This window comes from Falco punctatus (assembly GCF_963210335.1).
Source record: "Falco punctatus genome assembly, chromosome: 5".
Taxonomy (NCBI): Eukaryota; Metazoa; Chordata; class Aves; order Falconiformes; family Falconidae; genus Falco; species Falco punctatus.
Genome location: NC_137584.1, coordinates 87750266 through 87773312, shown reverse-complemented (window position 1 = coordinate 87773312; position 23047 = coordinate 87750266). Strand labels below are relative to the sequence as shown.

At 47.0% G+C, this 23047-nt stretch overlaps 1 long non-coding RNA gene across 1 annotated transcript; it reads left to right on the top strand.

Annotated features, from left to right (window-relative positions):
• Positions 1–14910: 14910 nt before the first annotated feature.
• LOC308065039 lies at positions 14911–18365 on the top strand. Its single transcript, XR_013928628.1, has 2 exons — positions 14911–17848; positions 17880–18365. It is a non-coding gene; the product is annotated as an uncharacterized lncRNA (long non-coding RNA).
• Positions 18366–23047: the final 4682 nt, after the last annotated feature.

Sequence of the window (23047 nt, the reverse complement as noted above, 5' to 3'; positions counted from 1 at the left end):
TAGGTCGAAGTTCTCTCTGTTGAAGTGCATTTCCCTGTTCTTGTATCCTTTTCTTAACAGCAGGATGCGTTTTTATTCTTCTGGCAGAATGAACTGGTAACTCCAGGATACTGGAATCCTGATTGAAACTACTCTTGCAGATACAGATGAGAGTACCCAGGCGCTCAGCAGACCCTCAAGTGTCAAGTTACCCAGTATTTGCTCAGTGAGTCAGGAAGGCAGCACAGCTCAGTGAGCTGAGTCTAGAGGTAGTCCTGTGATGACACTGGCTCTGGGTACAGTTTATTCTGTAAATACGTTGTTGAACTAATCAAGGGCACATTCTGACTGTCTGTGCCAATTGCCTCCAAAAGGCAGAGGGTAACATTTCACCGTGCAGAGCCTGCATCACATTACCCTGCAATACACGCTTTTTTGCTCTGAAAAAAACCAGACTGGTGAAATATTTACCCCCCTGCCCCCTCCCCAGCAAACGCATTTTTAAATACTGTACTTCAAACGAAGTGAATAAGAAGTGCTTCTCTTCAGCTGTCACCTGAGAGGGTACCCATCCGCTTTACTAATCTGGCTATAAGATGTGTAAGCCTCTGTTCCCTGTGTGTTGGGGTGCAGACTGTAACTCCTCCCTCCTTTTATCTCGTGGTGCTACAGGCAGCTCTCAAACTGCCCCCAAACTCTCTTTCTGTAACAGCTCAAATGCCTCTCCTTGCCTTCATTTAAAGCCTGGTCAACATGGAGCGTCTGTCCTCAACACAGAGCATGGGGAGAAGTGAATTGCCTTTTGATTTGTAGCATCCTTTGAAGTATTTAAAGGCCTTTAGACAGCTCTTCTGTTAAGAAGATGCTGATGTTAAACAAGTCCATTCACCGGATGATTAATCCTGTGAGACCCTGTTTCCTGAAGCCCTGATCCTTCTTAGCCATAGCCTCTGGCTGCTTTCTCCTTGGCTTATGTCTTTCTGGAGGAGTGATCCTCAGAAACAGGCACTGTTTCAGGTGAGAATGAGAGGAGGCCCCAGCCCAGGCATGACCCTGGGAGGGGTTTTCCACTGACCATCACTAATTGGGTTGAGACAAACCTCTGCTGGCCTGTTCATGGGCACGGCAGGTGAGGGGGCGCGGAGGCCGTCTGGGGTCCGTGCCCAGGTACCTGCCCTTGACAGGGGCTCGAGAGGAGGGAGCTGCTCTGCTGCTCCTGTCGCGCAGTCCCCTCTTTATTGCCATTTTTGGTTGTGGTTGCCTGAATACACATGAACTCTTGGATAATGACTTAATCTTGGAGCGGTACCTGCAATGCAGCTCTTTAGTTAAACTAATGTGACTTCATTTTTAACCTAAATGAATTAATTTTCAAATGAATTTAATTCTTGTCTGCTTTCCTTGCCTCTCAATTCGTCAGTATCCTGCCGTGACATCTGGGCAGCCAGCAAGGCAGTAAGAGATTTCCATACGCTCAGCTGTGGAATCTCACCAAGTTTATTGCAAGTGTCTTGCAAGTTTATCGCCCAATGTATTTTGCTGAAGGGAGTCAGCATGCGCGGTGTTGATGCTGACAGGGAAGCACGTTACAGGGCTTGGCCGAGTGCCCTCTCCCTGCAGCGGGGTGAAGGCCCGCTGCCCTCCCTGCGGCCGCCTGAGGAGGCCTGGGTGGACGCGGTGCCCTGTGCAACACCCCCGCTGTGTTTTTGGAGCAGCTCACGTGGCCGTCCCCCTGTGACCAGGCTCCTCGCGGGAAGGAGTCGAGGGGGGCTCAAGGGGGCCCCTCGGCTCCCGCCGTGCGCGGCCTCCGCAGGGCCGAGCCCGCCGCCCCCCGCGCTGGGCCTGCGCTGGGCCGGGCCGGGCCCGGGGCTGCCTGGGGCCCGGCCGGGGCTGCGGGCGCTGTCGCCTAGCAACAGGCGCCAGGGCGCTCGCCATTGGCTGGGCCCAGAGGCGTCGAGGCCGCCGGCCAATGGGGTGGCGCCTTGTCATAAGAGAGGGAATCGGCGGGGTTCCCCGGAGCGCGTCTGGCTGCGGCGAGGGCAGTGCGCCTCGGCGCCTCCCCGCGGGCGGCTGTGCCCGGCGGCCGCTGCTGCCGCCGCTGTGGCCGAGCCCCCTCGGCGGGGAGCTGCCCCCGGGGGTGGGAGCGGCGCCCGCCGCAACCCGTCCGCTGTGGGGAGAGCCGGCCTGGAGACCCTGCCCAGGGCCCGGCTGGAGCCGGGCTGCGTCAGGACGGAGCCGCCCCAGGCATGGCTTCAGGTGGGGCTCGGCCGGGGCCGGGGCTGAGGTGCGCGGTGAGGGGGGCCGGGTGGGAGCGGGCGGGCGAGCCCTGCCCTGCGCTGCCGGGCGGGCTCTGCCTCGGGCGCCGCTGCCTCTCCCCTCGCTCGGGCCGCCAGAGCGGCGGGCGGGCTGCTCCGGGCTCCGGCCGGGGCTGTGGGCAGCCGCTGCGCTGCGCTGCGCTTGGCCCCTCCCCTCCCCTCCCATTGGCTGGTGCCTGCGCGGCTTCGGGAAGCTTCGGGCGGTAACTGCCGGCGCGAGGCGCGCGCGGAGCTGCCGTTAGGCGGCGGCAGTTTCGGGGAGGACGGCCGGGTGAGCCAAGGCCTCGTCCGGCGGGAGTGGCGAGGGGAGAAAGGCGCTTTTATGGCGGAGGCCGGCGGCGGGCAGCCTGCCTGCGGGCCTGGGGCCTGTGCGCGGCCCTGCCGTGAGGAGCCGGCGCGGTGACAGGCCGCGAGCGTGGCGCTCCCGCCGGGTGGTTTAGCGTCAGGCCCCCGGTTGAGAGGCTGAGCCTGGCGTGAGGGAGCAGGGACCTCTGGTGCTGCCTGTTTCCACCTCAAAAGAAAGGCTGAACGCACGCATGCGCCCCTCGGCATTTGAAAGCTAACGGAGTTGGTGAAGGGTGTGCTGTTGAAGTGAGGGGCAGTTAAGACGGTTCATAGGTGCCAGCACCTTCAGAACGTGTTCTTAAGGCAGTTTTTCATGTGGAATATTATGCAGAAACTCTACAGGAGTTTTGTGCTCAGGGAGCTCCAGTCTTCCTGTGCTGATGCGTTGTTTCTGTGGTATTTTAAATGCGTTGTTTTCTGTATTGTATTTCAAGCGCCATAGTGATTGTGCTGTCCTGTCATAGAGCAGCCCGGTATCACAGCGCTGCAGGGGTGCGATTGTTGGCGAAGCGCCTCAGGAGCCCGTTGTCATGTCGCAGTGGAGCAGCCCTTTGTTACGCTGCCGAGGAGGAGCCAATGATGGCAGTGCTCTGGAGGAGCCAGTGGTTGCTTAGTGCTTGGCAAAGCCCTTGGTGTCGCTGTCACAGAGGTGTCCTTGGTGTCACCACGCCGGAGTAGTGTGTCCTGGCACCTCTCCAGAGGGTGGCTTTGTGCCGCCCCAGCAGAGCAGTGGTTAGCAGGGAGCGCCGGAGGAGCAGTTTGATGCCCAGCTCTTCTTGGAGCCCCTTTGCTTCATCGGAGGAGCTGTTGGTGGTGCCACACTGGTGAGCCGTTGATGGTGCAGCATTTGAGGAGCCCCTGATGGCTTGGTGGCGGAGGAGCCCTTTGTGGTGCCGCTCTGGGGGAGCCATTGGCTGCACCGTCCCACAGGAGCTGTTCGTTGTGGTGCCCGGAGGCACCTTGCGTCGTGCTGTGTGGAATGAGCCGTTGTTTGCCCCGTGCCAAAGGAGTAGTTTCTTGTGGCAGCCTGGAGGAGCCCTTCATAGGAGTCCCGTGGAGCAGTGCCACGTTGCTGAGCAGCAGCGGAGCCCGTCAGGGCAGCGGCGTGGAGGAGGCCTTGGTGGCAGCGCCCTTGAGGCGGAGGCGTTGACGCCTTTGTGCTGGAGGAGCCCTTGGTTGCGCAGCCCTGGAGGAGCCTTTCTTTGCGCCGCCCCGCAGGAGCCGCTCCTTGCGCTGCCTGCTAGGGCACCTGTGTCACCTTCCGTTGGAGGAGCCCTGGCTGGCGCAGCCCCAGAGGAGCCGTGCATCGCCGCGCCCACGGGAGATCTTCCTGACGCTGCTGGTGTGGTAGGTATTGTACGGTAGGTATTATACGGTAGGGTATAGTCTTGTGATCTTTAAAGGATACTGCGTATTGTGGTGTTTGTATCGCCATGTATGTTGTGGTGTAGTCTGTGTTACTGTATTTTATGGTTTCTTATACCTTGCGTGGTATGTATTGTGTTACAAGTTTTGTTGTTTTGTATGTGTTGAATAGCATGAATTGTATGATATGTATTCTGTTGTATTGTATTTGGTTTTGCATTGTCTTGCTCTGTATTTTGTTTAATGGTATGTGTTCGATGTATGGTAGCCTGCAACAGTTTGTGTCGTATTGTGTGTTGTTATTTCTGTTTTAGCGTGGATGGTATGGTAGTGCCCATTGTTTGTATCCTATTGTGCGCTTTGGTATTTATCACAGTCTGTAGCATGCAATAGCTAGTGTTTTGTATTGCATTTTGTATTTCATATTTTCCCTGGTATTTCGTATGTTGTGTGGTACATAGTGTACATATTGCATTTTGCATTGTATGTTTTGTGTTGTACTGTCGTCTGCTTTGTATGGAGTACGACGTTGTATGGTATGATGTTTCTGCCATGTGTTGTATTGTATGTGTTGGCGTATCATTTGTATTGTACTGTAGGTATTGTCTTGTTTGCCTTGTACTTTATCTCCTGTTGTATGTATTGCGTTGTATTTTGTATTGTAGTGTACGTATATTATTTTGTGTTCTATTTGTATTTTTTATTTATTGTATTTATAATCTCTTGAATTTTGTCCCGTATGTAATGCATCGTGTGTATGGTCTGTTCAGTATTTTGTAGCCTGTGGTATGTATTTTCTGTTGGAATGCTTTTAATGTGTTGCATGTATTGTGTTTGAAATACGGTGTAGTATGAGTTGTATTTGAAGTACGGAATTGTATATGTGGCATTTTATTTGGTTGTCTATATGGCTTTGTATTCTAGTCCATGTTTTCTGACGAATTTTTGATGATAACTTTTGTTGTATTGCCCCCCTTTTTTTTTTTTTTTTTCATGATGCATTTTTTCTTGTGCTGTAGTTTGTGTTGTATGGCGTGATACACGTTGTGTGGTGGGTATCGTGTTCTGGTTTTTATTGCTGCGTCTTGTATATTCTGTATGTTTTGTCATCTGTTGTGTTTTTTTCTTGCGTCGTTTTGTGAATGTTTTCTGTATTGTGTTGCATGATATTGTATGTCTTGTTTCTAGTTTGTGTCATATTCTGTGGTGGTGTTAGCAGCGTGGTGAGTATTGCATGGTGGTACTTGACTTTTTTGTATCCTATTATCTGGTATGGCATGTATTGCTTGTACTCTCTATGATTTAGTCTTTAGCATTGTATTTTGTATTCTGTTCATTGTATTTTACACACGTTGTGGTATTTGGAGTTGAACGTTTTGTACGGTACCGCAGTTTGTTTTGTACAGGCTCCTGCGTGCGTGGTATGGTATGGCGTCGGTCCCATGTATTGTATGTATGGTGTCACATTATTCATACTGTATTCTCTATATTGTCTTGTTTGTATTGTCATGTATTTGGTATTGTAGTTTGCGTTGTATGTGTTGTCTTACATTTTGTATTCTTTTTGTATTGTGTTTTCTGTATATTGTGGCCTGCGCTGCCTTCTATGTATGGAGCTGTATTGCGCGGCTTGTAACGTACGAGGGTTTGTCATGTGTTTTGTATTCTACGTAGGGTGTTTTGGTTTAGATGTGGTAATGTGTTTTGTATGTATTGCAATGTACCTTTTTATTTTAGTGCTTTTTTGTGTTGGAATGTATTTTCTCTTGGAATGCAGTATACCTTGTAATGCGTGTTGTATTTTATGTAGGGTGTGTATTGTGTGGTAAGCTATGTGACATACGGAGTTGTATGTATTGTATTCTGTATTTTGTCTTTAACGTTGTAAGTGTTGTACGTGTTGTATTGTATCGCGCATGTTGTGTCCTGTCCGTTGCGTGGTATGTCCCGATACTGATTGTCTTGTGCTCATTGCATTGTATGTATTCCGTGTATTGCAGTCCATGTATTGTATAGTATTTGCATGGTATGGCGTTTATCAGGTGTCGTGTGTCAGATTGCATTTCTCCTGTTGGTGTCTGAGGCTGCATTTTGTGTTGTAGGTATTGTAGCAAATATTGTATTGTATGTCTTTTATTTTGTACTGATTTTTTTGCAATTTTTGTGTGTATTCCACTATGTATTGCGTTTTCTGTATTTTGTCTGTTATATGGTACGTATGGTATTGCACATACTGCATGGAACATAAGGTATGGTATTTATCGTATCGGTTTTCCATATTGTGTTTTCTTTTGTAACATGTTTTGTAATGCATTGTGTATTACGCTGTGATTTGTACTGTATTGTAAGTTGCATGGTGCTCGTTACTGCATTTTGTGTGTTGAATGGCAGGAATTGTATGGTTGATAGCCTGTACTGCACTTTTTGTACTGTGCTGTAGTGTTGTCCAATAATTTCTGTAGTACTGCAGCCGTCCTTGCGCCACCCAGGAGGGACCCGCTCATCGCACCGCGCTGGGGGATCCCTTGACGGAGCAGCCCCAGAGGAGCTCTTCATCGCAGCACCCAGGTGGTCTTGAAGTCCTTCGCCGCGCCGTGCCAGAGGCACTGGGAGTGTCTGTTTTCTGTTTCGCAGGTGTGGGTTGTGCTTTATTGTGTTGCAGGCCTTACGTTGCACAGTGGTTTGTGTCATCTGGTTTGTTGCTGTTTGCATTTCAGTGTGTCTTGCGTGTATTTTGTGGTATTGAATGTATTGTAATATTTGTATTGCAGAATCTTTTCTGTTTTGTAGTGCGTTTACCATTTTCTATTGCCTTTCTTATTAAGTACTGTAGGTGTTGTATTTTGCATTGTAGTGTTGTGTTGTACCGTAGTTTGTTTTCTGTTCTGTCCTGTACCTATTGTATGGTATGACATTTATCCGACGTATTGGAGCATATCGAGGTGTATGATTTGTATGGTACTATATGTAGTGTCTTGTCTTGTATGTATTGCCTTATATTTTGATGTGCGTTATATGCATTTACTTTTGTATTCTATTTTCTCTAAATTAGGGCATGCAAAGTATTGTATGTATTGGGTTGTATTGGTGGTTCGTAATGGTACGTGGTATTGTAATGTCTTGTATGTAGTGTGTTTTCTTTTATTGCAAGTATTGTAATGTCATTTATATTGTACTACATGTCTTTTAATGTTGTACTGATGTATTCTGTAGCGTGGTGTGTACTGTATCGTATATATTGTGTCATGGTATTTTTGGTATCCTACTGTATGGTGTTTCCTTATAGGTGACATATGTTGTTTCATTATTTTGTATTTTTTTACTTTGGGTTTTGTTTTCTGTAGAGTATTTTTATTGTCTGTTAAGTATTCTGCGTATTCTTTGTGCTGTCTTATTGTGCAGGATGATTTTGATGGTATGTATTCTTGTTTGTTTGGTATTGTATGTCATCTGTATTGCATAGGACCTTCTCTTGCGTGTGTTTTACTGGGTTTTGCCTGTGTTTTCTGGTACGTATTGTCTTTTGAGGTATTTTCCCCGCAGATTGCGTTTCCTGCCTTGTCTTTTGCGTCTGTTTTTGCACGCTGTTTCTGCAAGTGTCCTGTGGCATGCGCTATGGTTTGCCATGTCCTGGCTCTTGCCACTTCGTTGGCGGTGTGTGTCTTGAGCGAGGCTGCAGGGGCTGGGCTTGTTTAGCCGGGGGAGCCCTGCCTGCATCGTGCCAGCCCTGGAGGACACGTTCGACACGCAGCCCAGGCCGTCTCTGTGGAGCCTTTCATCGCCCCGCGCTGAAGGAGCCCTGAATGGCGGCGGCGCCCCGGCAGAGCCCTTCGGCACACGTCCCCAGGGGAGCCGGTCATGGCTGCGTCATTGCGTTTGCTGTTCTGTACGGCGTTGGGTTTGGTGTATTCGACTGTCTGGCGCCTTCTGTGTGTCTTACGTGGCCTGTACAGTGTGCTTTGTCGGGGATGGGTTGTGGGGGGAGGTGTACCTGGTGGAGCATATGGTAGTTGGCTTTGTGTTCCATATTCCATATTGTATGTGCTGCATAGTCGTGTATGTACTGTGTATTGCATGCTCTCGCCTGGGTTATATTTGGTGCTGTATGTATTGTTTTGGTTTTGCAGGGTTTAGTGTTTCTTGAGTTGCATCTTGTATTTCCTGCCTCGTCTGTATGGTGTGCGTCAGGTTGTATTTTGTATCCGACGGTACATCTTGTGTTTTCTGCTGGGCTGTTTGTAATGCGTCGTATGACGTATTGTATTTCAAGTCTGTTCTTTCCAGCTTGGTATGAGCTGTGCTGTACTGCGCTCACGCCACCCCGGAGGAGGTGCTGATGCTGTTGCCCCTGGAGACCCCCAGTGGCGCTGCCCCAAAGCAGCCCTATAGCGCAGCGCCCCAGGGGAGCGGCTGGTGGCGAAGTGCCTGGGGAGCCCCTCGTCGTACCGCAGTGGAGCAGCCCTTTGTTACGGTGCCGAGGAGGAGCGGGTGGTGGCAGCGCCCCGGAGGCGCCATTTCTTGCTTTGCGCCGGAGGAGCCCTTGGTGTCCCCGTCCCGGAGGCGTCCTTGGTGTCACCACGCCGGAGGATCGTGTCTTGGCGCCAGCTTAGAGGTGGCTTTGTACCACCCCAGCAGAGCAGTGGTTAGGAGGGAGCACGGGAGGAGCAGTTTGTTTGATGCCCAGCTCTTCTTGGAGCCCCTTTGCTGCATCGGAGGAGCCGTTGGTGGTGCCACGGTGGTGAGCCGTTGATGGTGCAGCATTTGAGGAGCCCCTGAGCGCTCGGCCGCAGAGGATCCCTTTGTGGTGCCGCTCTGGAGGAGCCATTTCTTGCTTTGTGCTTGGCAAAGCTCTTGGCGTTTGCCATCCTGTAGGCATCTTTGGTGTCCACCACGCCGGAGGATCGTGTCTTCGCGCCGGCTCGGAGGTTTCTTTGTGCCACCCCAGCAGAGCAGTGGTTAGCAGGGAGCGCCGGAGGAGCAGTTTGTTTGATGCCCAGCTCTTCTTGGAGCCCCTTTGCTGCATCGGAGGAGCCGTTGGTGGTGCCACGGTGGTGAGCCGTTGATGGTGCAGCATTTGAGGAGCCCCTGAGCGCTCGGCCGCAGAGGATCCCTTTGTGGTGCCGCTCTGGAGGAGCCATTTCTTGCTTTGTGCTTGGCAAAGGTCTTGCCTTTTGTCCTGCTGGATGCGTCCTTGGTGTCACCATGCTGGAGTAGCGTGTCATCGTGCTGAACCCGGAGTGTGGCTTTGTCCTGCCCCAGCAGAGCAGTGTTTAGCAGGGAGCGCCGGAGGAGCAGTTTGTTTGATGCCCAGCTCTTCTTGGAGCCCCTTTGCTGCATCGGAGGAGCCGTTGGTGGTGCCACGCTGGTGAGCCGTTGATGGTGCAGCATTTGAGGAGCCCCTGAGCACTCGGCCGCAGAGGATCCCTTTGTGGTGCTGCTCTGGAGGAGCCATTTCTTGCTTTGTGCTTGGCAAAGCTCTTGGCGTTTGCTGTCCTGGAGGCGTCCTGGTGTCACCACGCTGGAGGAGCGTGTGCTGGCACCTCTCCAGAGGATGGCTTTGTACCACCACAGCAGAGCAGTGTTTACCAGGGAGCGCCGGAGGAGCAGTTTGTTTGATGCCCAGCTCTTCTTGGAGCCCCTTTGCTGCAGCGTGCTTCATTACAATCAATTGACATTTGCTTGCATCGAGCTGCGTCCCGTCTCTTCATTTTTTGTAAATTGATGACCCCGATGTGATCCGTTTAAGGATCTGACGTCAAGGGCTCTCGAATCGCCTATCTGAGCGACTTGCAGGGAATCCCACAGAACTTTGCATGATCTGCTGAAAGGAAGCAGGAGCCGGCCTGAAATCCCTCCGGAGTTGAGAGGTGAGCTGTGGGAAATCCATAACGGGGAGTCAGGCTTCGTCCCCAGAAGGAGACGTATATGGACTCATAAAGGGTCTTCTAGTCAGATCCGTGAGTCCCTGCCTCAGTCTCCTCAAACGGTGACCCCTATGGTGGTGTTCCGAAGCCTTGGAAGTATAAGGACGGAACTGGTCGGTAAAAAAGACAGCTCGCTGAAGAGGGCTGTGTTCTGGAGGAGACGTCTTGGCTGAACGATCGTCTTGCTGGCTGGACCAGGCAGACAACCTAAACCCCGAGGATAACACCTGTACTCATCGAGACTGGTGAGCAGCCAAGAAAATTTAGAGATTTTAAATATTTGAAGAAGTTTTAAGATGCTCTAGAAACCTGTACTCACTGAGACAGGCGAGCAGTCAAGAAACTTTAGAGACTTTGAAAGAAATGACAGTGGTCAATAGAAAGTTGTATGATGCTGCCGCGGAAGGGGACTCCCTGTCGGGAATACATTTAACATCATGGTGGCAAATTCTGACTACTCTTTGCCAAGTGTGGACTAATTCTACTAACGGTGCTAAACCAGAGGAAGCTGTAAATTCTGCCAACAGTGTAAGCACTGAACTAGAGGAGGCTGTAAGTTCCCCCGACAGCGCGACTCTTCTCAACACACTGTCAACGATGCCGATTCTGTCCACAGCTCCTCTGCCCCCAAAGCTTCTGTCACTGATTGCAGCGACCCTCGCAACACAGGAGCAAGCACGGGAACAGGACAACTCGGACAATGATTCCATTGACACTGATAAACCTTTTGGTCCAGGTCCTATAGATCTGGAAAAGGAGCAAGACCTTTCCCCCACCCCCTCGTCTCTCCCGAAGCATTGATTGTATTTTTGGGGAGGGTGAAAGGGGGCCTGAGGGATGGGTGGCAGGAATGCAAGTGGGAGGCACTTAAGTGAGGGGGTTTGGGAGTCGCTATGGCATGTTCAGTGTTTTGTCAGACAAATCAACCTGCAGAGTGGCAGCCTGTGCAATACGAGGCTGTTAAAGAGTTAAGCAAAGCAGTGCGGGAAGGGAGGATTCATAATCCATTTGCTGTGTCCCTTCTTGAAGTGATGGCAGAGCCTTATACACTCACACTGCAGGATTGGAAGTTATTGCTTTGTATGGTACTAACTGATACAGTATATGATGTGGTTATTTGATTTTTGTGAGCTATGTGTAGTGGCCTTGACTGAAAACCTTAATCGGGGAATTGCTGTTAACTATGAGCAGTTGGCTGGAGCAATTAACTGTGCCGATTCTGTGACTCGGGCAAGGTATCCCAGGGACAACTGTTTGCAAATGAATGAGATGGCTATTAAGGCAGTCAGGATGCGGGAGTCTTGCCACAGTCTTGCAGGGTCCTAGAGAGTCACTAACTTTAATACTGACTTGATTGATTGGCTTCAGAATATTTTGCAACAAGTCGAACATCAGGAAGCTCAAGGGTTGCTTTTAAAACAACTAGCTGTGATAATGCCAATGAGAATTGTAAACGGGCAACTTTCACAATCGCAACCCCAACATGTGTCAAATGATTGTAACGCAGAACTCACCGCAGACTGTAATTCTCAGGCTGAGTTCTGGAATGCAGCATAACACATTTTTGCTTCTCTAATCTCTTCCGTAAGAATAGTACACGCTCTTAACTTGCTTAGTAAATTAGGCTGCTAGCTTGCTAAACAAAGTAATACTACAAATGATATGGAGAAATAGTGTGAAATGGGGACAATGGACATCGATTGTGATTGTATATGTCTGCTCAAGGAATGTGGGTATGGTGACTGGTCATGGGTGGGGTGTCTGGTCACATAGGCACACAGCTCTGAGGAGACAACTACAGTTTTGAGGAGACGCCTGCCCCTCTTCCTCTAACAAAGGGGCTATTAAAAAAAGAATGAGAAAAGGATGAGAGATATTCCAATGCTATCTAGAGGGAGGGAGTGCTAAGTCTCCTTGCTGGAGAAGATCAGATGGTCACAAGGACATGAATCACCACTCCTTGCTGGAGAAGTTCGGATGGTCACGGATGGTCACAAGGACATGAATCACCTACAACCCTGCAAGACCACCACTTTCCAGGAAACGGACTGATAAGCTAATTAACATACGAAGCGGGGTTTAGGTAATGAATATGTATAGGCGCTAATTGAATATTCATTTGTTTCATTGTATAAATGTGAGATGGTTTGTCACTTCGGGTATGCAGGCTTGTGGAGGAGCGATCCCCGTGCATCTGTGCGCAATAAACATACCTACTTTATAACTTTCGAGTTATAGAGTCTAATTCCGCACGTCAGTTTTGGCGAGCCAGGCAGGAGGATTTCTGCTCGGCCGAGGGACCAGCTGCGGAGCGGACGCTCCTAGGCGCGCCCCGGGAGATTTCCTCGGAGGAGCCTCCTCTTCTCAGCTGTTCACCCGGGAGCAGAAGAGAAACCCCTGGATCCACGGATAAAACGGTATGTTTAGTGACGGGGCGGCTGGTGAGACGCACGGAGACGTCCGGCGCGCAGCGTAGTCCCCAGGAGGAAAGGTACCTTGGGAGGGGGTTTGCTGACCAGGGGGTGGCCGCTAGCGATCTTGAGGGCAGATCGAGCAAACCCGAGGTGACTGCCATTCCTAAAAGCCCGGAGGCCTCGTGACGGATAGCGGGGGGCGGGACAGAATAAGGCGGAATCTCACGGGAACAAGAGGGACCTCATAGCAAAAGTAAAAGGGAAACTTTTGCGTAGGAAAAAAAAAAAAAAAAAGGGGGGGGGGAAGCTAAAAACTTCCTTTAGGTTGTCTTAAGAATTGGGGAATTCCTAGAATGTAACGACTGAAATAGCGCTCTGTGTCTTGTTTGTTCTATGTGTCGTCTTGTTACATTTTCAAAACTTGGAGTTATGAAATGTATGTTGAAAAATAATCTGGTAATTCGTGGCAAATAGCGGAAAACTTAACACTCTGCTTAAGACCAGGAAAAATTTGGTTTGTTGTTTGTTGTTTGGTTTTTGGCAATTGTTCATTGAAATGCATACTTTGTGAACTGTTAGTGTTCCTAAAAGTTGTACATAAGTGCACGGTATGTTCCTAAAAGTGGTACATAAGTGCACGGTACCGTATAACATACTGCTTGTGTGACTGCGGGCTGCCCGGAGAGTGTGAATGGTGTGATTGAGATGCGCATTTTGATTTTCCGTGTATAGCTTAATTATTTTGGCTGAGTGTGAGTGCAAGAGTGCTTGAGACAGGCGTTTGAGTGCAAAACGAGTAAGAAGCTCTATCCGCGTTTCCGACCTTGGGTGGCTAAGGCGGCCGGAGAAGAACAAAGTAATTAAAATTGCAAAATGGGAAATGGAAGGAGTAAGCCCTGTGAAAAATCGCCCTTGGGTTGTATATTAAAACATTGGAGTGATATCGTAGGACATGGTGACACCGAAAATAGAAGGAAATTGATTAAATATTGTAATCAGTGGTGGCCTTTGTATAAATTGGAGTGATGCGAAATGGCCTCAGGAGGGAGGAACGTTAGATTATTACACTCTCCTGCGATTAATGTTGTTTCTGAGAAGAGAGGGAAAATGGGACGAAGTATCATATGCAGACATGTTCTTCGTCCTCCAGGACAAACCCGAGTGGCAAATGGACTGTGGATTAGTACCCCCTCGGGATCCTATGGTACTAGCACTAGAAAGAGTGTGGGATTAACATCACCTGATCTTTGATTATGGCTCTAGAAAAGGATAGGAAAAACCCTAAGACCTAAACTAGACAGATGTTCTTGTTGACATTTCTGTGTTTAAAAGCTCAGGTTGCGGTTCCTTCTGTGGAGCAACCAGAATGAAACACGTTGTAAGATATAAAAACTTGTACTGATGTATGTAAAACCTGAGGCAGGTGTGTGTGTGTGTGTGTGTGTGTGTAGAATCAAAGACCTTGTGAAAGTGTTAAAGTATTGGGGTGAGTTTGTACAAAGCCCCGTAGCCCCTCGAAGGTGCGGCTGAGTCACGCTGGATGCATGGCAGGGTGTTTGCTATTTGCCTGCGAAGGCTGATATGTAAGAACACAGACTTAAAGCAACAAGTAGCAGATTTGCATTCAGGGTAAGAAAGAGTTAAAACAGAAGTGCTGCTGCAGAGGCAGGCTTGTGTAACCTGCAGAGCAGGAAGAGCATCTCCTGCCCCGAATCCTCCTGCTGGTGAGGAGGAGGGGGTTGCTGTTGCTGACAATTGAGCAGAAGGACCTGACAATGTCGTCCCAATTGCTGCAGCATTTGCAGTACAACAGGACCGGTAACGGCCCCTTTAGGGCAGGGAATGGGTATGAGGTGGAATTTTACTGAATACGAAACCAACTTATTTGTTAAACTTCAGTAAAAAAATAATAGTAATAATAATAAAAAAAATTGTTACAGTTGTGGGAGCTGCTGGCCACCAGGAAAACATCCTGAAACCTTTAAAGTACAAACTAAGAAAACAAATAAGAATGCCAAATTCACCGAAATCTTTGTTGGGATGAGATTTATTAGAATATCTAGACGTTTAAAGAAGGAGAAATGAAACTAAAAGTTAAAAATGATCAAGTAATTGAAATATTAAGCTTATCTTTAATTCAACAGAAAAGAGGAAAAGAGGACCTCCCTGAAGTAAAATAAATTTTTAACCAGGTGTATCTGAAAATAAAAGGTGAAAAATGCTTTACCTGTTACAGTAAAAATGATAAGGGGGAGGCTTGCCCAGTTCAGATAAAAACAATATCCCTTGGTCAGCAAGGCTGTGGGGATATTGGCAGAAAAACTGAAATAAAATACACTCTGTAGTAGATCTACTAATGTAAATCTGTGTGTTTTGCCATGACAGTGACTTGTTATGGGATGTGCAGATGAAACTCTGCATTGACAACGAAATACAAGGAATAAGGTTGGTCAGGTGCCTCCTACCATAGTCAAGGGCAAGACTGGCTTGGCCTCTGTGTTTGCCACCGAGAAGAATCTTGAGCTGCGCTGTTGGCTGCAACCCAGTAGGCGTTGAGCGGTGGGGAACATATGCCATGCCAGACCTTGATGTGAGGAATGGCCCCCTCTGTTATAAGAGGATCATCCAGGAAGGAAGAACATAAGATGGCCCATTGAGGCACTGATTTGGAAATCGGAACCCGCCTGGCCGACCATGAGGCCAGACAAGTAACAGAGGAGGTAGGAAAGGAGGAATTATCCTTAATACCAGACGATAAAATCCAAACTGTAAGTACAGATCAGGAGCCAAACTATTCTAAAGAAAACTTAAAGAGAATTCAGGACATGAATGATAAAATAAAATTAAGTAAGTGGACTTATTTAAGGGATGGTCATATAGTGGTACCATCTAATTTAATATGGACCACAGCCCTATTATTAATAAAACGCATTGGGGAGCTGATGCTTTATATAAAAGTCTAAATCAGAAATTGATAGGGCAGAACTTGTATACTGTAATAAAACAGGTGACTCAGCAATGTGAAATGTGTTTATGCAATAATCCCAATAAAGCAAATAAAATGAAACTAGGGAACATTAGTAGAGGAAATGTTCCAGTGCAACATTGGCAGATCCAATTTCTCGGAACTTCCTTGAAAAGGGGGGTATCGATATTTATTGGTACTAACAGATACCTTTTCAGGTTGGCCAGAAGCCTTCCCATGCAGAACTGCTAAAGCCCGGGAAGTGACCGAAATACTGCTCCAAGAGATAATACCTAGGTTTGGAGTCCCAGCGGTAATGTCCTCGAATAGAGGACCACATTTTGTGTCCAGAATAGTGCAACAGATCAGCCACCATCTAGGAATAGATTGGCAATTACATACCCCATACCGACCACAATCGAGTGGCCAGGTGGAAAAGATAAATCATCTAATCAAACAACAGATTGTCAAGTTAGGTCAAGAAACAAATCTAACTTGGCCCCAGTCTTTGCCATTAGCTCTTACACGAATTCGAACTAGACCAAGAGCAAAAGAGGGGCTTAGCCCATTTGAAATTTTGTATGGACGACCCTATGGGGTACAAAAGGGGACGTCTTCACAGATTGGTGAAGAAACAATGACTTCCTATATGGTGGCACTAAACAAACAATAAGAATTGAGAAGCATGTGATGGGAACACGCAGTAAGGGTCTGGATGGACCTGTTCACGATATACGACCAGGAGACTATGTATACGTTAAGTGTTTTACAGATAAAACCCTGGAACCACAGTGGACCGGACCTTTTCAAGTCCTACTCACCACCTACACTGCAATCAAGGTTGAGGGACAGAATTCTTGGATTCACCATACCCGGATCAAGAAAGCCCCTGCAACTTTGTGGAAAGTAACCCCAAATAAAAAAGAACTGAAACTTTAAATTTACTCGGACAAATGGGAACAATGTGGGTGGCAAGTAAGTGAACCTGAGCGGTTGTGGATCCACCATATGGGAAGGGCACCACAACAAACAAGATAGAACTAAAGAGTCTGGGACTGAGCCAGTGGCCAGTCTTGCCCAATTTGTTATCAGTAAGCCCCAACTCAAACAAAGATATTTTTAATCAAAACAGATTTTATATGTATATGTGAGGAACATTTAGATTCTTAAAATGATCAATAGTGGGTTTAAACCATTTGTGTTTTTTTGTACCCTCTCTCTTGCCTACAACCAAGAGCCTGATAACTGGCCTTGGAATCATGCCCAGAAAAAAACCACACTGGAATAATGGGAAAGGTGGACTCAAAGACGAAACTAGCTATGGTGTTTTTTTCTGAAAATGAGGTGTACCAAAGGAATCAATGGGATCGGGAGGATGTACACAAAGTCGACCGATTATGGGGAAAATTAGGAGATAGGATAAAAGTAGGGTGTCAAACATATAATGAAAAAGATAACACCAAGATTTCAGGAGACACCCTGATTAATGTCAGAAAGGTAGATAAGGAATTTACCCTTCTAAATACAGCCATGTGCTTTAATTCACGGGAATGTTGGCACAATTTTACCTTAACTAAGCCCATCTTTATAATATGCCTAGGAAAATATCCTTTTGAGCATAGAACATGGGCCAGCAAGATAGGCGACAAGTGGCAAACAGTAGATTTAGAATCTTGTATTATGCGAGAACAGCAGGGCTTCCTCTGTGAAAGCAATACTATAATGGCTCAGGATACTTGTTTAGATACAGATCAGAAAATATGTCATTTCAAGGCCAGACCAAATGCAAACTTGAAAACAGTAATTATATATGCAGGGAAGGGATGTGCGTGTTTGAGAACTAAGTGTAACACAATAACCGTAGAAGGGGAGGTAAAGGAGACTGCACAATATTCAAATTATTGTATTTGTAATTTTACTACTATAACAGGATGCGATTTTAGTTACTCAGCCCCAGTAGTGTCTCATCAATTCTTAAAATCCAACTTTACCCTATCACAGATGATAATTCCTACCCCCATAGGACTAAATATAAGCAGTATAAAAGAACTATTAAAACATGCAGATTTACAACGTATACTGGAAGAAACCAAAGAAAAGGGACACGAAACTCTTCTTATGATCCATCATGATGTAGAGAGGATCAAGAAAGTTTAAAAAAAAAAAAAAAAAAAAAAAAAAAGGTAGAACAGGATGGAAACCATAATTGGTGGAATACTCTCTTTGGCTGGTCACCTTCTGCAACAGGAATTCTTAACACTATGGTACACCCCATTGTGATCTTATTGATCAGTTGAGGAATTTCCTTAATACTAGCCATTATGTTATATTTGTGGGTTTGGAGAGTGTTTAAAAGGGTAACACTTATGTATGATGCTTTATATCATTCGGGAAGACTGCTTAAGTAAAAGAATTTACTTAGTTTGATAGAAAAGGGGGGATTGATATGGAGAAATAGTGTGAAATGGGGACAATGGACATCGATTGTGATTGTATATGTCTGCTCAAGGAATGTGGGTATGGTGACTGGTCATGGGTGGGGTGTCTGGTCACATAGGCACACAGCTCTGAGGAGACAACTACAGTTTTGAGGAGATGCCTGCCCCTCTTCCTCTAAAAAAGGGGCTATTAAAAAAAGAATGAGAAAAGGATGAGAGATATTCCAATGCTATCTAGAGGGAGGGAGTGCTAAGTCTCCTTGCTGGAGAAGATCGGATGGTCACAAGAACATGAATCACCACTCCTTGCTGGAGAAGTTCGGATGGTCACGGATGGTCACAAGGACATGAATCACCTACAACCCTGCAAGACCACCACATTCCAGGAAACGGACTGATAAGCTAATTAACATACGAAGCGGGGTTTAGGTAACGAATATGTATAGGCGCTAATTGAATATTCATTTGTTTCATTGTATAAATGTGGGATGGTTCGTCACTTTGGGTATGCAGGCTTGTGGAGGAGCGATCCCCCGTGCATCTGCGCGCAATAAACATACCTACTTTATAACTTTCGAGTTATAGAGTCTAATTCCGCACGTCATGACAACAAAATACAAGGAATAAGGTTGGTCAGGTGCCTCCTACCATAGTCAAGGGCAAGACTGGCTTGGCCTCTGTGTTTGCCACCGAGAAGAATCTTGAGCTGCGCTGTTGGCTGCAACCCAGTAGGCGTTGAGCGGTGGGGAACATATGCCATGCCAGACCTTGATGTGAGGAATGGCCCCCTCTGTTATAAGAGGATCATCCAGGAAGGAAGAACATAAGATGGCCCATTGATGCACTGATTTGGAAATCGGAACCCGCCTGGCCGACCATGAGGCCAGACAAGTAACAGAGGAGGTAGGAAAGGAGGAATTATCCTTAATACCAGACGATAAAATCCAAACTGTAAGTACAGATCAGGAGCCAAACTATTCTAAAGAAAACTTAAAGAGAATTCAGGACATGAATGATAAAATAAAATTAAGTAAGTGGACTTATTTAAGGGATGGTCATATAGTGGTACCGTCTAATTTAATATGGACCACAGCCCTATTATTAATAAGACGCATTGGGGAGCTGATGCTTTATATAAAAGTCTAAATCAGAAATTGATAGGGCAAAACTTGTATACTGTAATAAAACAGGTGACTCAGCAATGTGAAATGTGTTTACGCAATAATCCCAATAAAGCAAATAAAATGAAACTAGGGAACATTAGTAGAGGAAATGTTCCAGTGCAACATTGGCAGATCCAATTTCTCAGAACTTCCTTGAAAAGGGGGGTATCGATATTTATTGGTACTAACAGATACCTTTTCAGGTTGGCCAGAAGCCTTCCCATGCAGAACTGCTAAAGCCTGGGAAGTGACCAAAATACTGCTCCAAGAGATAATACCTAGGTTTGGAGTCCCAGCATTAATGTCCTCGAATAGAGGACCACATTTTGTGTCCAGAATAGTGCAACAGATCAGCCACCATCTAGGAATAGATTGGCAATTACATACCCCATACCGACCACAATCGAGTGGCCAGGTAGAAAAGATGAATCAATTCTTAACGCTATGGTACACCCCATTGTGATCTTATTGATCAGTTGAGGAATTTCCTTAATACTAGCCATTATGTTATATTTGTGGGTTTGGAGAATGTTTAAAAGGGTAACACTTATGTATGATGCTTTATATCATTCGGGAAGACTGCTTAAGTAAAAGAATTTACTTAATTTAATAGAAAAGGGGGGATTGATATGGAGAAATAGTGTGAAATGGGGACAATGGACATCGATTGTGATTGTATATGTCTGCTCAAGGAATGTGGGTATGGTGACTGGTCATGGGTGCGGTGTCTGGTCACATAGGCACACAGCTCTGAGGAGACAACTACAGTTTTGAGGAGACGCCTGCCCCTCTTCCTCTAACAAAGGGGCTCTTAAAAAAAGAACGAGAAAAGGATGAGAGATATTCCAATGCTATCTAGAGGGAGGGAGTGCTAAGTCTCCTTGCTGGAGAAGATCGGATGGTCACAAGGACATGAATCACCTACAACCCTGCAAGACCACCACATTCCAGGAAACGGACTGATATAGGAAGCAGGGTTTAGGTAACGAATATGTATAGGCCTTAATTGAATATTCATTTGTTTCATTGTATAAATGTAGGATGGTTCGTCACTTCGGGTATGCAGGCTTGTGGAGGAGCGATCCCCCATGCATCTGCGTGCAATAAACATACCTACTTTATAACTTTCGAGTTATAGAGTCTAATTCCGCACGTCACAAATACTGGTGTGGTTTTTTCTGGCTTATTAACAGATGTTGATTCTGTCCATCATATGTTGCTACAGAACCGAGTTGCTACTGATTTTTATTATTAGCACAGGGACACAAGTGTGAAGGCTTTGATAGGATGTGTTACGTGAATCTGAGTGACCACTGTGAATTAATTTACAAAAGTATACAAAACTTCAAAGCCTTAAAGATCTGCAACAGAGCCAGGGGCGGGATGCCTTTGGTCTCTTCTCACGGCTGGGAAACTTTGGGCCATGACTCAAAAGTATTACAGGATTTATTATAATTACCTTTAACCACCTTATTGATGTTTGCCTGATGTCTCCCATGCCTTTTTTTCCTGTATTCAGTGTTTAGTTGATTGTAACATAAAGCAGGTCGTATTTTATTTGGCAATTAACAAGCAAAAAAGAGGACAGAGAATGTCTGAAGAGAGAGACAGGAGAGGAAACTGGAGAATATTTTGACCTAACGAGATGAGAGAAGAGCTAGGTATTGTGAAGGAGACTAGGAAAGCTAAACATGGTTATCTAGTGTTTAATAGGTGTCTGCACGCTTGTAGTGATATATAGCTATGTAACTGCATGAATGATTTCTGCCCTGAGCCTGGTGGAGCATACAGCTGCGGTTTGTGTCCGGGCTCAGAGATGTAAATAGGGGCTTCTCTGTTATGCTAAAGTGTGTCTCTTTGCATAAAAAAGAGAGGGAATGAAGGGAATGACCCCAGAGGTATGTTCAGAGGAGGCATGCTATGTTTCCAACTTTTTGACTGAACCAGTTCTTGTTTGGTGTGCCCTTCCACCTATGTATAATGTTAATCCAAAAGAAGATGATATTGTTTACACTTTTTGTCTTTCTGTAGATGCTAATGTAGTAGGAGGCTACGATGGGAACTATTGCAGCGGTTCTTCTGTTTCCCGGAGTAACAGCAGGGAAAGCATTAAAGAGTTAAATCACCTTGTTTGGTAGGCAGTTCAGAATGTGAGTCAAAATTGCCACTGCTTTTTGTTGTTGGTTCAGGGACATGGCTGTGAGGATTTTGATGGTATGCGCTGCGTGGATTTTAGGCGCCCCGTTGCAGCAACATGGTATCAAAATCTGAGAAAATGTCAGCCTTTTTGGCATCCATTCCCTCAATCGGCAGGATTGTTTGTTTGCTGTTCCCTTGGTTGCTGTGATGTTTGCAAGGGCCCTGCAGAACATGGCAAACCTGGTACCAGCTGTTCAAAAACAAAAAGGGGAAATTGTAAAATTGTGTGGAACACAGACAGTGGGTTAGTTTGACATTGATAATGTGTCTTAGTTGCTTTTTGATTTGTTCTATTACTTATACCTTGTTTTTACTCGTTCGGTTTCGAAGGTTCTTTTTGTGCAGCAGGAAGGGGGAGATGCAGGAGCGGGCTGGAAACTAGGACCATGCGCGGCAGTCGGTTAGCTGAGGGGGATGTGCTGGAGCTTGTCTAGACAGCAATTAACATGATGAGACCTGTTTACAGAGCACGGGGGAGTGGGAGACGGGTGGCGCCTGGCGCCAAGGAAAGGTACCACCTTGCTGTTAGCTGCTGGCAGTTAACCACCAGTCGGGGATTGCCCAGTATGCAATGCTGAGCTTCAAGAGCCAATCTGTTTAAAACGCGCAGCTTCTGAACGTGTCTAGAAACTCGTGCTTCTGTACAATAAATTGACATTTGCTTGCATCGAGCTGCGTCCCGTCTCTTCATTCGCCGCAGCAAAGCTCTTGGTGTTTGCGGTCCTGGAGGCGTCCTGGTGTCACCACGCCGGAGGATCGTGTCCTGGCCCCTCTCCAGAGGATGGCTTTGTGCCGCTCCAGCAGAGCAGTGGTTAGCAGGGAGCGCCGGAGGAGCAGTTTGTTTGATGCCCAGCTCTTCTTGGAGCCCCTTTGCTGCATCGGAGGAGCCGTTGGTGGTGCCACGCTGGTGAGCCGTTGATGGTGCAGCATTTGAGGAGCCCCTGAGCGCTCGGCCGCAGAGGATCCCTTTGTGGTGCTCTCTGGAGGAGCCATTTCTTGCTGTGTGCTTGGCAAAGCTCTTGGCGTTTGCCGTCCTGGAGGCATCCTGGTATCACCACGCTGGAGGAGCGTGTGCTGGCACCTCTCCAGAGTATGGCTTTGTACCGCCCCAGCAGAGCAGTGGTACCAGGGAGCACCGGAGGAGCAGTCTGTTTGATGCCCAGCTCTTCTTGAAGCCCCTTTGCTGCATCGGAGGAGCCGTTGGTGGTGCCACGGTGGTGAGCCGTTGATGGTGCAGCATTTGAGGAGCCCCTGAGCGCTCGGCCGCAGAGGAGCCCTTTGTGGTGCCGCTCTGGAGGAGCCATGTTTGGTGAGTGCTTCAGATTTTACTTTAATGTTTGTAAGCATGTGTTGAAAATTAAAAGGGTGTTGCATTTTTTTTAATAGAGTATTACAACAGTCAAAATATCTGTTGTTTCATTGATTGGGATGGCTTACTCTACGAGTATATAAATACATTTCTGTTGTGTATTTCTGTTTATGATAATTACGCTGCAGTAGTAATCTATATCTCTCAAATATAAAACCTCTCAGATATAAAAAAATTGCCATTGCTACAAGAATGTTTTGAACTAACAATATTGTGGCTGAGTTCAGTACTGCAGAGCAAAGTCCAGTTCAGTTGTGTGGTCTGCATCAGTTACTGCCCTGTCAGTACTTGTGAGGGTCCAGGGGAATGAATGACTGTTCTTCCAACCCGCCTAGAAGCCTCTAAAATGTCTCTCTGGAGAGCCTGTAGTTGCCCTGCAGATACCTTGTGCTGCCTGTAAATAGTGTCTGTTTATTGCGTCCTAGCAGCCTATTTCATTTGAGTCGTACAGCTGTGATGGAGCTGTGTTGTCAAGATCCATTACAAACACACAGCTAAACGACCAGCCCTCCAGTTTTTCTCTGGTAGCCAGCATGCTGTCCAGCAAAACAGAGTTTTCAAAAAAACCATC